Source organism: Aplidium turbinatum, chromosome 12, assembly GCF_918807975.1.
Source record: "Aplidium turbinatum chromosome 12, kaAplTurb1.1, whole genome shotgun sequence".
Taxonomy (NCBI): Eukaryota; Metazoa; Chordata; class Ascidiacea; order Aplousobranchia; family Polyclinidae; genus Aplidium; species Aplidium turbinatum.
In genome coordinates, this window is record NC_137483.1 from 5,293,773 (window position 1) to 5,307,349 (window position 13,577).

A 13,577-nucleotide genomic window follows, 5' to 3' on the forward strand; every position below is an offset into this window, starting at 1 on the left:
TCAAAGATGATTAAAATACAATATTCCGAAGCAAATTTATTGCTCATTCACCTATGTTAAGGTAACAATTATATGTCGGCTGCATAGCCGAGTGGTGAGAGCCCTGGAACGGCAATCGAAAGGGCGTCGGTTCGATACCGCTCAAAAGCAAGCGGCTGTGTCTTTGACAGGACACTGAAAGGATGTGACTGCATGTCTGAAGGTGGACACGAAGATTGGCTTCCTTGCCTTCCTGTTCATTTATTGTAAATCATCAACCACCTGGTGTAAGCCTGGATACGACAAACAGCAAACAACAAGTAATAATATCAAGTTATATTTATTGTGTGTTGTAGGTATAGATCGAAGAAGAATGAACCTGGTGACACGTAGCACTGGTTTTCGAAAATCTTTACTCAATTAAATCATGAAAATCATGGGTTACAAAATCATTGCAAAAATAACATGCAGAGAAAGTTGCAGCTTTTCTACCAAACTCAAAGTGTAAAAACAAACAGCAGTAATTGTTTGTTTTCTTCAATGATTTTTAGCATTAAAGTTTGGGGAGTTAATTGATTTTGGAATTGGTTGATTTTAGGATTTGTGCGTACATCCCTTTACATCCAAGTACATCCCATAGGATTGATAATTGGTAGATTTTGGATTGCTGGGTTTAGAAGATTTAGAGGAATTGGAGGATGGGTTTGAAGATTGAATAGTTTTGTTGATTTTGAGTTTGGAGAAAAGATTTCACGAAATCATAATCTGAATACTTGCTCCTTCAAATTTTTTGGCGTTCCATAAATTATAATTTCAATCAATGAAATGTCGTAGCAACCAAGTCAACTTTCTACAATACATAAAAGTAAGAATGCGATCCAGATTTTGATCCGGTATGTCTGCTTGATTTCCTTTTTCTATTTGAAGAGTACAACAATTTGGTCGATCAGAGTTTCAATTACTTGCCTTACAACATAATGTGGTTGCTGGTGATCACAGTTATTAATCTTTTATTATTACGGAACAGGCAATAATAAACTACACTATACTTTTTCACCACATAAATCATCACTGCAGTTGAGTGTATGAAGCTGCACTGTTACCTTTGTGTTTAGTAAGCTGAATTTATCCGCATTTTATTGTGGAAATATTCACTTTACAAGGATGGAGTGTGGAAAACAAAGACTACCTCCAAGAGTGAAGACTTATACATTTTCCACTATTTGTTTGCATGAAACAGTAATAAAAATTAAACATAAATAGATATAATTACAACACTGCTTCAAATCACAATTGGTTTGTTATTGGTGTGAAGTATCTTGGGTGTCATAAATTATAAAACGTAAGTTACATTATCTTAATAAACTTGAAAATCACAGTTGAAGTAGTGCCAACACAAAATGTTTTTATAGGAATATGCCGTAATAACAACATTGATTAAACTTTGGTTTTATTCCCTCAACGACAAATCTGTTGATTTCTGCAATAAAAAGTGGATATAACTGTAACCAATTTTCAGAAAGTAAATAACATAACAGTCATACAGGCCATTAGAGTTTGCACAAATTTAAGCTTCAGATTTGAAATTTCATGTCTGTTCAACGTGAGATATTATATAGGAGCGTATTTGCAATAAACTAGAACAATAAAACGTAAAACTTTATTTCGAAAAGTATTGGTACGTTTCCAAAATGTTGTAAAAAACTGTCAAGAATAGTTCAACTCACTTTTAGTAGCAATAACAATTGAAATAAATTGTGCAATTAATTGTTGAGTTTAAAAAAAATCTGTGATTAAGCTATATTAAACGTTCCAGACTTAACTTGAAGTTTAAACGCATTCCAGCTAAAAAAAATTGTTACTTTAGATCACCTACCATTCACAATATACACTGGCCTATCAAAGATAAATTGAAGGAAGCCATTTAGTTTGCTTGTTGTTGCTTGTTTTTGACATTAGAAAGTTAAATGTATGTAAAAAAACATTCTAGAAATTGTAAATGTAACTTACAATACACCATTATTACATTTTCTTATTTTGTCTATTGAGACTTCATTGTTTCATATTCTCCCTCCTTTTGCATCGCTGTATACTGTAAAACGCAACAAATAAAATACAATAATGTGAAGATTTAATTTGAATTAATAAGCTTGTGTGGCAGCCCTAGAGCTCCATACGTCTTCAGACACCACAAAATTGCCTTCAGCAACTACGCTCGTGGTGATATAGAACTCGACCGCAAACAAGAGGGAAGTCACTCCAGAGAGAACAAACGGAACGAGCACACCTCATTGGCACCCTTAAGTTCATATCATTGTAACAAAAGTTTGATATGGTAGCCCTATGTGTGGCTTCAATTAAGATGGGAGTAGTTAGATGAAAAAAAATTGTATTAAACTTCACTAAAATGTAGCAAAATGAGACACAACATAAATTACAGTTTAATGAATTTCTCATATTATTACATACCGTTTAGTACAGTATCGTTCAGAATGCCTTTGTTTGCATATTTTTGTAATTCAAAGTCTACTAATTCAAAGTCTTGAGCTTACGTTATGGTTGCAACCGAAGAAAAAACAAACGTGAATAGTTTTGACAAAAAAATTTCATGTGATTTATAACTTAACATCAGTCTTTATCGACTATTGAAGCTTTTAAGCCCCTTTCTGTTCATGTTAAAATTTTTAAAAAATAATGCTTTATTAAAGAACCTCTCGCTTCTTGAATAGTATTGTGCAAAAGCAATATTTATTTAACCTAAACAGGATGATTGATCACTCACTTTAGGTGTTTGAGCATTCATCGAGATGTAGCCATATTTATCTGAATAAAAATAAAGTTTAATTTTCATGTTATACCAAAAAGGAATTTAATTTACTTTTGTCTGTTATTCGAAATAACTACAAAAAGATAAGAAACTTTACAAAATAATAAAACACATTTGACAAAATTGTTTTATAGCTGAGCTCCGAACATGAAATTTTTTGTACAAAGACACAATAAAATTATTGTCACAATCAATGTGCAAGGTCTCGCGACGGCTGCTTTGTATTTTGACAGAACGTGTTGTTTTCATTATGGAATTTTTGAGCGATGTGTTATTATCGGTTACTGACCTGAAGTAACCTTTGATTGCGAAGTCTGTAGTATTATGTAACGTGTTTCCAGAGCATTCGGGATATTCATTCAGAACAAATCTGGAATGTTCTGTTGTTTTTCACAATTGCCGAGTGACGTTTGTCATGACGTCATAAGGATGTTTACCAGTAGATCTGCTATAAATAGTGGTGTGAATTGATGAGAGTTGTATGTATTTGAGTTGATTATGAGAGTTGTGTTATGAGTTGTGGATTGGTAGTTGGTGCAGAAATTATTGGTGATTGAGACTTGAAGTAATTGAATACAAGTAGATGAGAATTGGTGCTGATATAAATTGTGTTCGAAATTAGAGTTATTTGAGAAGCCGTTCGTTAAAGTCTTTCAAGAATTTTTATTATCATTTCACCAGTAGAACTTATTCGACATTTAATTGACTGCTTTTCGGTTATACCCATTAAACTACGTCATTGAGCCTTTCCAAGTCTTTTTCCTGGTAAGAGATAGAAAGAAACCGTGACAATTATCATTGAAAGAATTTTTTCAAATGAGCATAGGTCTAAGTATGTTTGTTCTAAGAACTTAATATTTGTCACAATTGTAGCCAAGAATCAAAGTTTGTCAACAACAAATCAATTATTACTTTCCGTGTTTTGATCGATGTTGACGTAGTTGCGGCCGTGGCTGGGTCCTTTCTAGAAATACACAAGAACCAAGTGATCAAAGTCGAGATTACATTGCCATCAGCTCAGTCTGGTAGTGTATTTTTGAGTTAAGACAAAATCGTAACAGACTAATTGCATATTGAGCATATAGATCTGAATTACTTTTCTTTTCTACAATAATTTTCAGTTGTTGTTTGCAAGTAGGGTTTCTATATTGTCATTTCCATAAAACGGAATATCGAAGATTCGGAAAAAAAATTACAGAAAATCATTGATGCATAACTGAAATGATGGGTTACTCACGGTTTTCTGTTGACAATTTTTCCTGCACATTTGATTGAAAATGTATACAATGGTACCAATTTCCTAAGTTGCTTTAAAATTTTTGGCATGAAGCTAAATACATGGTATATTTAACATTCAATTTGATCTTTCAATTGAACTGCTGATTCATCATGAAATCATTATTATTGAATCAAATATGTTTTATAATTAAATCTCAGTCTGCAACTTACATTCGATACATTTACATTTTGATAACGTTTGCTTGCCGTTGAATGTGGGTTGATTTCGTTGAATGTGGGTAGCCATGTTCATCTAAAGACGCATAAAATATTATGATGGGGGCTTTTTCATTTACAGTTGGTTTAAAAAGTAAGAGCTGCGTAAGCGTTACAACTGCTGAAACAAACAAAAAGTTGATTGTATAGGAGGAACTGATTTTATTAAAATACTGTCTGTTCATTTCAAAATAAAATCTGAATTAGAAAACTAAATTTGCAATCAAAGTATGCTATCAATTCATACAGCTGATCAAAGAATTTCAAAAAGTGGAGTTCGCAACTGAATACAGGCGTGACTAAAAGTAAAGACTACGGTATCGCTTAAATTAAAAGACTAACAAACCATGGCAGCAGTTATTTCAACTATCTTCATTTGTACATTACACAAAATTGGTTTGTGTGCAGCTTTTTTGTGAAAATGGTTTTCCTTTGACATGAGGTCAATGTAGTGGTTTTCCGACACTAACTGTGTTATAACAATAACAAGATTTATTTTTACCAGCGTCGCCTGTTCCTTGTGTTGGTGTCAGACAATGAGAAGATGCAGATTCTTTTGGAAGCTGTAAGAGTTAAATAAAAATATCAATTGCTTGTTCAAGTTATTTATCATTAGCAACAATTTAAGTTTGCATTCGCAAGTCGACTTTCAACTAGCAAAAATTTGTATTGTAACTTTCACTTTTTAAAGTTTTATATCAATGAATGGAAACACTTGCTTACCACAGTTTTTTTAAAAGATGGGCGAAAATCCACATAACCGTTTTTATCTGGAATAAAATACATCGTTGTATAAACTTGTTGGGTTTTTTAAACATATTGTTGCAGGTTTAGCTTATGGTTATTCCTGGTAGTTTCGCATATTTGTAGAGGCTTTTGACGCAGGGCCGGTTACCGAGATTGACAAAGTGAAGTTTCCGCTTGTTGAAATGTTTCTGTCTGTGAATGATCCCATCTACAAGTGCCGCTGAATGGAGAGCAGTCTTTAAAATGTATTGTTCAAGCGCACACCTTGAGAGTCGAACTAGCGTTTCTTGATCTTGAAGCTGCTTCGTTCACGAAGTCATGCGCTAATCAACTGAGCTATTGGGGCGGATTGAACTACTTCATGTTTTGCATCTCAATTTCCACAACCTTAATACTGTTGGTTTGTTTTCCAATTTTCCGTGGCTTTGTGTTATAATATATTGTTTTACGTTATTTCTACGTACTTTGTTTCTGTACTGTTCCTTGTTCTAATGATTACTTCGTTGGCGTGTTTTGTCCTTCTGGCTGTTCTCTATTTTGTGTTGCTTGTTGTTGTGAGCTACCTGCCTTCATTTTTAATATGTTTTGAGTTGGGGTGGCCGCATTTTAAGTTGGTTAAAACTTTATGAATAAAATCATCTTTAGTTTCATGACAATTTAACCAACTTAAAATGCAGCCACCCCAACTCAAAACATACTAAAAATGAAGGCCACTAAAAATGAAGGCCACAGCCACTTATACTCAACATCAATGTTACTTCTGTGGGAGTAAGCGTTCTCATAACCGCAAGAACTGTGTAGCGCGTTCATCAGTTTGTTTTAAGTGCAACAAGAAAGGACATTGGGCAATAGTCTGTCGAAAGAACGGGAACAGCTCTGGCCATCAAGCAAATAACACGGCGGCAGCATCGATTGATATTCAATGTCCAGCGACCAGTACCGGTACGCCCTCTCAAGGTAATGTCTGTTCAGCAAAAACTGTGAACAATGACTTGAGATTACATTGTATCGCCTTCCATATTACTCCGTTGTAACGTTCAACTTGCGAATTGCCTTGCGGGTGATAGGGTGTTGCTCACTGCGGGTGATATAGTGGCTCACAGCTACAACCCTTTCCAACAAGAATTGTTTAACATCCCTAGACATGAAACTTTGGGCTCGATCAGTGTGAATAAAACTACAAGTACCGAACATTGCAAACAGTTGAGAAAGGCACTTGATTACTGTGCCAGACGACGTATCAACACAGGGAAAACAAAACGGAAATCGTGAATACTCATCAATGACATACAATATATATATATTACGAGAACATGATGGTAAGGGGCCCTTAAAATCTAAGTTTAGCCTTTCCATGGGCTGAGTCGCTTTGATTAAGTTACTCTGGACGGGTTTAAAGAAACGTGGCTTAACTTCAGCGCATACATTGCATGATTCACATATTCTTTTAACATCAGTTTTCCAGTAAGGCAAATTTTTCGAACGCACATAATGCAACAAACGAGTTAAACCCGGGCAACACAATTCTTTATGAATATCCATCAAACATTTAATGTTTCGAGCAGGTACCGTTGCGCAAAATGCTCTCGATAAAGCGTCGGGTGCTGTATTGTCTTTGCCGGGACGGTAACGAATAGTATAAGAAAAGGATGCCAGTTCGAGGCGCCAACATAGCACTTTATTGTTTTTGACTTTGGTCCGCTTCTTGCTGTCAAACATGAAAGCTACTGATTTTTGGTCTGTAATTAATGTAAAATGCCTTCGAATCAGAAAATGGGACCATTTTCTTACGGCTTCAACAATACTCGTAGCCTCCTTTTCCATGGCAGGGTAGTGTAGCTCGCTCCCTTGTAATGACCGAGACATAAATGCTACCGGTCGCCCACTTTGATTTAGAGTAGCCGATATTGCTACATCTGATGCGTCACATTCTACGGTAGCCTAAACGGTGAGTTCTCATCAATTGCTTGAAGGGATGCATTAGCAATAGCTTCTTTGAGGAATTGAAAGTTGCTTATTTGTAACGTGCTTAAAGGAAAGGCATCAACTCTCTTTAGCCTTTGTATTTTGTCAGAGAAGCCCGGAACTCACTTAGCGTAATAGGCAAACAACCCAATTGTTCTCTGTAGCGATTTTTTAGAAGTGGGTGGTGGTAAATCCCAAAGAGCTTTTAAACGCTCAGGATCGGGCTTAATTTGTCTATTTCCTACGCAGTAACCCAGGATGTTAATGTTCTCCACACCATAGACGGTTTTGTTATTATTGAGCGTCATATTACGTCGTTTCATGGATTGTAGAAATTTTGCAGCGGTCTTCTCTAGTTCTTCAGAATTACGACCGCCAATGATGACGTTGTCAAAGTACACGTACGTGTTTTCGAGTTTGTCCGAAGCAACAACCTTGTCCATTATGCGTTGGAATACTGGGCCACCATTTTTAACACCAAATGGCATGCGATTAAATTCAAATAATCTTCCACCAGCTTGAAAGGCAGTATAAGGTTTATCTTAGTCAAGCAAAGGAATCTGGTGGTATGCTGATTTAAGATCATAAGTCGCAAAACTATTGTACTGTGCAAGACTGTTCACGATGTCCTCGATGCGGGGAATGGGGTAAGCGTCGAGTTCAGTAAATAGATTAATTGTTTGCGAGTAATCGACGCAAAGTCTTTTACGTCCAGACTCAGGATTTGTTACTACGACTACTTGAGCACGCCATGGCGAATTACTCGGCTAAACGATTCCTTCAGCAAGCCAATTGTTAACTTATGAATCGATAAATTTTAAGTCATTGTGACTGTACCTCCGAGATTTAGTCGCTACGGGTTTGCAATTATCTTTCACAAGGGGTGTAGCTGTGAGCCACTCAACACCCTATCACCCGCAAGGCAATTCGCAAGTTGAACGTTACAACGGAGTAATATGGAAGGCGATACAATGTAACCTCAAGTCATTCGGCCTGCCTATAAGCAAATGGGAAAATGTCCTTCCGAACGCCTTACACGTATTGAGATCGCTACTGTGTACATCAACAAACTCTGCCCCGCATGAGCGATGCTTCAACTTCTCTAGACGGTCGTCACACGGGAAGTCCCTTCCTGATTGGTTAAGCACTCCTGCCCCAATCCTACTGAGAAAGTTTAACAGGTCTAGCAAACACGACGATCAAGTCACGAAAGTGTTTTTAACCGAAGCCAACCCGGTATACGCTCGGATCAAATACAGCGACGGCCGAGAGTCTAACGTGTGTCTAAGAGACTTAGCCCCGCATCCTGCTAATAATACCCCTTACGGGGATATTGTGGATTCTCCTCAATCATCGGAATATATTGTGGATTCTCCTCAATCATCGGACACAGAGGAAAAGTCATTCACACCGAGTGATAGGTTGCCTTGCAGTGGCGCTTCACCGGGAAATAATTTCAATCAAGTCGAAGAAGTTGTTCGCGACCAAGCGATCGACTGCGATCCAGCAATCAATCCGCAATCAACAACGACTGGTGACCTAACCCGATCAAGCCTTTCCAATGAAAATCCAAGAGGATCGTCTAGGTCCACCAAAGGGGCTCCTCCCGTTAGATATGGGGATCCCATTATCTTTTAGAGTGGGTAAATGTTATAATATATTGTTTTACGTTATTTCTACGTACTTTGTTTCTGTACTGCTCCTTGTTCTAATGATTACTTCGTTGGTGTGTTTTGTCCTTCTGGCTGTTCTCTATTTTGTGTTGCTTGTTGTTGTGAGCTACCTGCCTTCATTTTTAGTATGTTTTGAGTTGGGGTGGCCGCATTTTAAGTTGGTTAAAACTTTATGAATAAAATCATTTTTAGTTTCATGACAATTTGCAAAAGTACAAGCTGATAATTAACTTAAAACTAGTGAGTAATGAAAAGTTATAATGTATTTTGATTCACGACATGGAGATAACGTTGACACAAAGTAAACTTAGACATCCAGTTTCAACAGCCTAATTCAAAATTTTTAGCATGCAGAACAACCTCAGCACCGTCTGCATTGCAAAAGTGGATTTAGAGAGACTACCATTTTTTATGCTAAGTTGTTTCTTTGTTTATTCACTATGTTCATGAATATTTATTTTGGTCTTGTGGGTTGTTTGGGTCAATGAGGTCTGATGTTAGCATGCTTACTTTCTACAGCATAGGCGACATTGTCCATTCCAACACCTGAAACATCGATTTCACTGATAACTGGTTTGTACTGTGATACTACTGACATACAAATTGACAAAGATGATAAAAAAATGCCGATCGGTTTGTTGCCTTTTGTTTTGTTATTTAGGCTTCGTTTGTAATACTGTATGCCACAACAGCAGTGATTGATAATAATATATATTCGGCTACAAAACAGCAGTCAAAGATATTGCAATAACGAGACTGTTGCCTGTTGGACCATCAGATGGATAAAGTGAATGTAATTGATTGATTGTGAAATCTTTTCTCTCACTAAGGAATTTCTGTAAGCTTGTTCCTGAAAATTTCGAATGCTTGTAAGGCTTTGAATTATTGACATAAGCCCGGTCGAAAAGATTTCCAGAGTGATATTTTCACTTGTTGACGTGTTGTTGTGTGTTAACGATTCCATCCACTGGGTGCTTCTGAATCTTACTGCTGAAGAGCAGTCACTGCGTTGCTCAAGCGTATACTCCGAGAACCGAACCAGCGTTATTTGATTTTGTGATTTCTTTGTGCATGAATTTGATGGCTTAAAAAAAAATTGAGTTATCGGAGCGAATTTAAATTTAAAGTGTGAGACACATTATTACTGTAAATTAAACAGTGGTTTTTTAATTGAAAAATTCAAACCTTCTTTTTTATCAGAGCCTTTTCGACGCTTGTAGTAGACAACAATCACTGCAATCAATAATATTATCACTGCAGCCACACTTGTTGCAACTGAAATCACAAAAGTGTTGTTGGATGGAAGATCATTAGATGAGTCCTCCTCTTCCACAATAACATCGAACATAATGGTGTGGTTGTAGGGTTCAACGGAGGATTGCAAGTACAAGATGTAAGTTCCGTTGTCATCCATTGTCACCTAAATGCAGTTTTCATTATAAAAGCTTATTGATAAGAAAATGACAAATAAACTGATGCATAAGCATGGTTAACTGACGTACATAGTCGATTGTATTGCCAAGTGGTGAGAGCAGTGAAACGACGTTCGAAAGGGCGCCGGTTCGACACCGCTCAAGAGCATGCGACTGTGTCTTTGGCAAGACACTTAAAGGCATGCCTGAAGGTGGACACGAAGATTGGTTTCCTTGCCTTCCCGTCCACTTAACCTAAATCTTCATTCACCGGGCGTAATCCCGGATACGACAAACAAACTGACGTAATCTTCATAAAAAAAAACTCTTCAAAACTGTTGAAAATTGTCTTCCTAGACAACAATCTACCACTTTTCGTAGATGGAATAAGCACCATTTGGTTTCAAACATGATTGTTTTATCACTATTTATTTGGACCGACCAAATCAACTTTGCATTTACTGGCAAGGTGGGCGAAAGTATTCGAATGAAAGTATCCTTGGGTCCCACAAATGGAAAAATCACCGCGCTGAATTACTTATATAGTAATGAGGTGTTCAAGTGTGCTTATGTACGTATACTGCACTGATATCATGTCATTTATTCAGACCTAACAAGTCAACTTTCCATTTAATAAGTATTTAACTGCAGACAGGACGTCACTGTTTGGACCTTAAAGGTTTCATCAGTGTAGTAAACGTACACTAGACTTGAACGGCTTGTTACTATATAAGTAATTTAGAGTGGTGGTTTTTCCATTTGTGGTACTTTAGGTACCATACTTTCACCCACGCTGCCAGAGTGCTCAAACTGCAGGAGCGGTGAGCTATGCGCAATGCAACAGAAAGGTGTCTGCTAGCAGAGTGCTCAATTGGCGAACCAAGAGCATTACAATTAATAAGTGTTTACATTCACAGATGACTGAATGTACAAAATATATATTTACTTTTTTTCATGCAAATAGTTAATATTTTTTTTGACAAACTTTACCATAAGTCATTATCATCGGTATGCCTGAATAAGGGGTCAGCTACTATGATTTTCCATAACGATCGATCGTTCATTGTTCTTATTTAATTTACAAAATCTTGGTTTGTCCATGTTGAAAGATTTTTAAAAATTTCCGAACGTGAAGATGATGCCTTTGACCAGGAAGCCGCTCCATCATTACTGAGTGCTCAATTTCGCGCTTACGATAGACGTGCCCAAGAAATGTCATTTTCCTTTTTATAACAGTTCTAATGAGGACGCCAGGGGTACACCAAGTGTGCCCATCATTCTTCGTATGAACCAAGTTTCAACACTGTTAATCTTCTTTTCTATCTGCTGACATTTAGTCCGGATTCAAAGCCATATAATAAAACTGACCACACCTATAAAATTCTTATTCTAGTCTTCAGAGAGACTGAGTTTAATTTCAGTATTTTGGTCATTTTGATGAAAGCTTGTTTAGATTGTACAATTATTGGTTTGACCTGGTCCTAGCATCGTCCATCCGAAGTAACTGTAGAGCCGATAGTTGAAATTATTTACTCGTGAGACTGGTGTATTCTGTATTTCGATTGTGCATACAGGAATTATTTCCTTTGCTGAAATTGTTATGCAGAAGGCTTACGTTGAGTTCAAGTTAAGTCCATACTTTTCGTTTTGCTTAATAATTATGTCGAGCAAATGTTGTAAACTTGAGTTTGATGTGGCGATTAGTACGGTGTCCTCTGCGCTTCTTATGTTAGTTAAATGTTTGCCTACCGAGATGCCTTTGTTGCCATTTAGATGTTGCGAGATCATTTTGCCGTATAGAGTGAGAAAAGATCAGGTGAGACTACGCACCCCTGTTTCACACCACCATAGGTACGCACACTATACATTTAATAGTTTATTCATGATAACGGTGAAGTATTACTTCAGAATATACAATTAACAAACGCCATTATTGCATAAATCATGGTTTTGAAAAGCAATTGGGAAACAAATTATATGAAGTAAACATTTCAAAAACATGCCACCAAATGTTATATTAAATTGCTTTCAATTTGTTTGATGTTAAGCGAATGTTACTTGTTTAATTAAATAAAGTGATAGCACATGACTAGAAAACTGTGTTCCGAAAGCTAGTGCAATTCGCTATAACCACAGAGAAATCGTAGCATCAGGCTAAACACAGGTCGTTAATATCTACATTATGAAGTAAGCAACAATCATGCTGCTAAAAGCGTAACTCAATCCATGGACTTCTAAATAGTAGCATCTGGACTGGAAACTCAGTGGGCAACATGAGGCCAAGCAGTTGGTACAACAGTTGGCCAACAGTGGGCCAACAGCCAAGGAACTAACCCTGTTGGTCCACTGTTGGCCAACTGTTGTACCAACTGTTTAGACTCATGTTGCCCACTGAGTTTCCAGTCCAGATGCTACTATTTAGAAGTCCATGCTCAATCTATTGATTAAGTAAGTTGTGAATGGCCAAGTCCTTCAGTGCCTGAAGCCGATGTGTTCTTTTCCTGTTCACTGTCAGTGAAATTCAGTTTCTACTTGCAGTTTGAGTTAGTGCAAGTTGTAAAAATGTGTTGATGTAGTTGGTATATCGTTAGCCTTGAGTTTGATTGCAGTGTGATCATTCGTTTTGCAAATTTGCGTGCGGTAATAAGTTGAACAAAGCCAAAGCATAGATACAACAAAAACTTATGTCAACATGTCTGTTGATTTATCTAGAGCTTACATTTGCTTTCAAGAACGTAAAAGTTTGGATCATTTCATAAGTTATCAAGTTTCCATCTTCTATTTTCACATCTGGAAATATTGTTTAAATTAACGATTGTCTCAGAACATCATGCAATAGTTGTTGGATTTACACCAATTGCAGAAATTGTCCAGCAAAAGAGATTTCGAGACTTGTTTCATTGACCATCAACAAGATGAAATTTATTTTGCTGCTTATTGAAACTGTTTAATAGAATTAAAAACACGTTAGTTTGATATAAATATTTAGATTTACAAAGGTGTCATATTAAATATTCAAATTGCGTTTCTTTTGCTCTTCAACTGTAACTTGCTTGACAATAATTCAACGATGATTTGTTGTTATTTATTTTGAAATTCTCTGACTTGAAAATGCGTTTATATCACCTAGCATACATTTTGTGACATTGAAATTAGATAATTTCTTGTTTATTGAAAACAACTTAAATTTTGCAACCGATCAATATAATCTGATTCAAAACTCAGTCAAAATCAAATAAATCGGTAATACTATTGAGTAAACAATACCAGAATTGTTCTTGATTAAAACAAGAAAATCAGATGGAGGATTTGACATGAAGGTGACATTGCAAGATCCCCTTTGAGCAAAAACCCATGAGCATGAAGTAAAGTTGTATTGGAAGGGTGCGTCTGCAACATACAACATTGTTGATCTAATTTGTAACGTTTCATCTTCCTATTAAATAGTTCCCACAAATAACAAGGTGCATGGATAAAGAA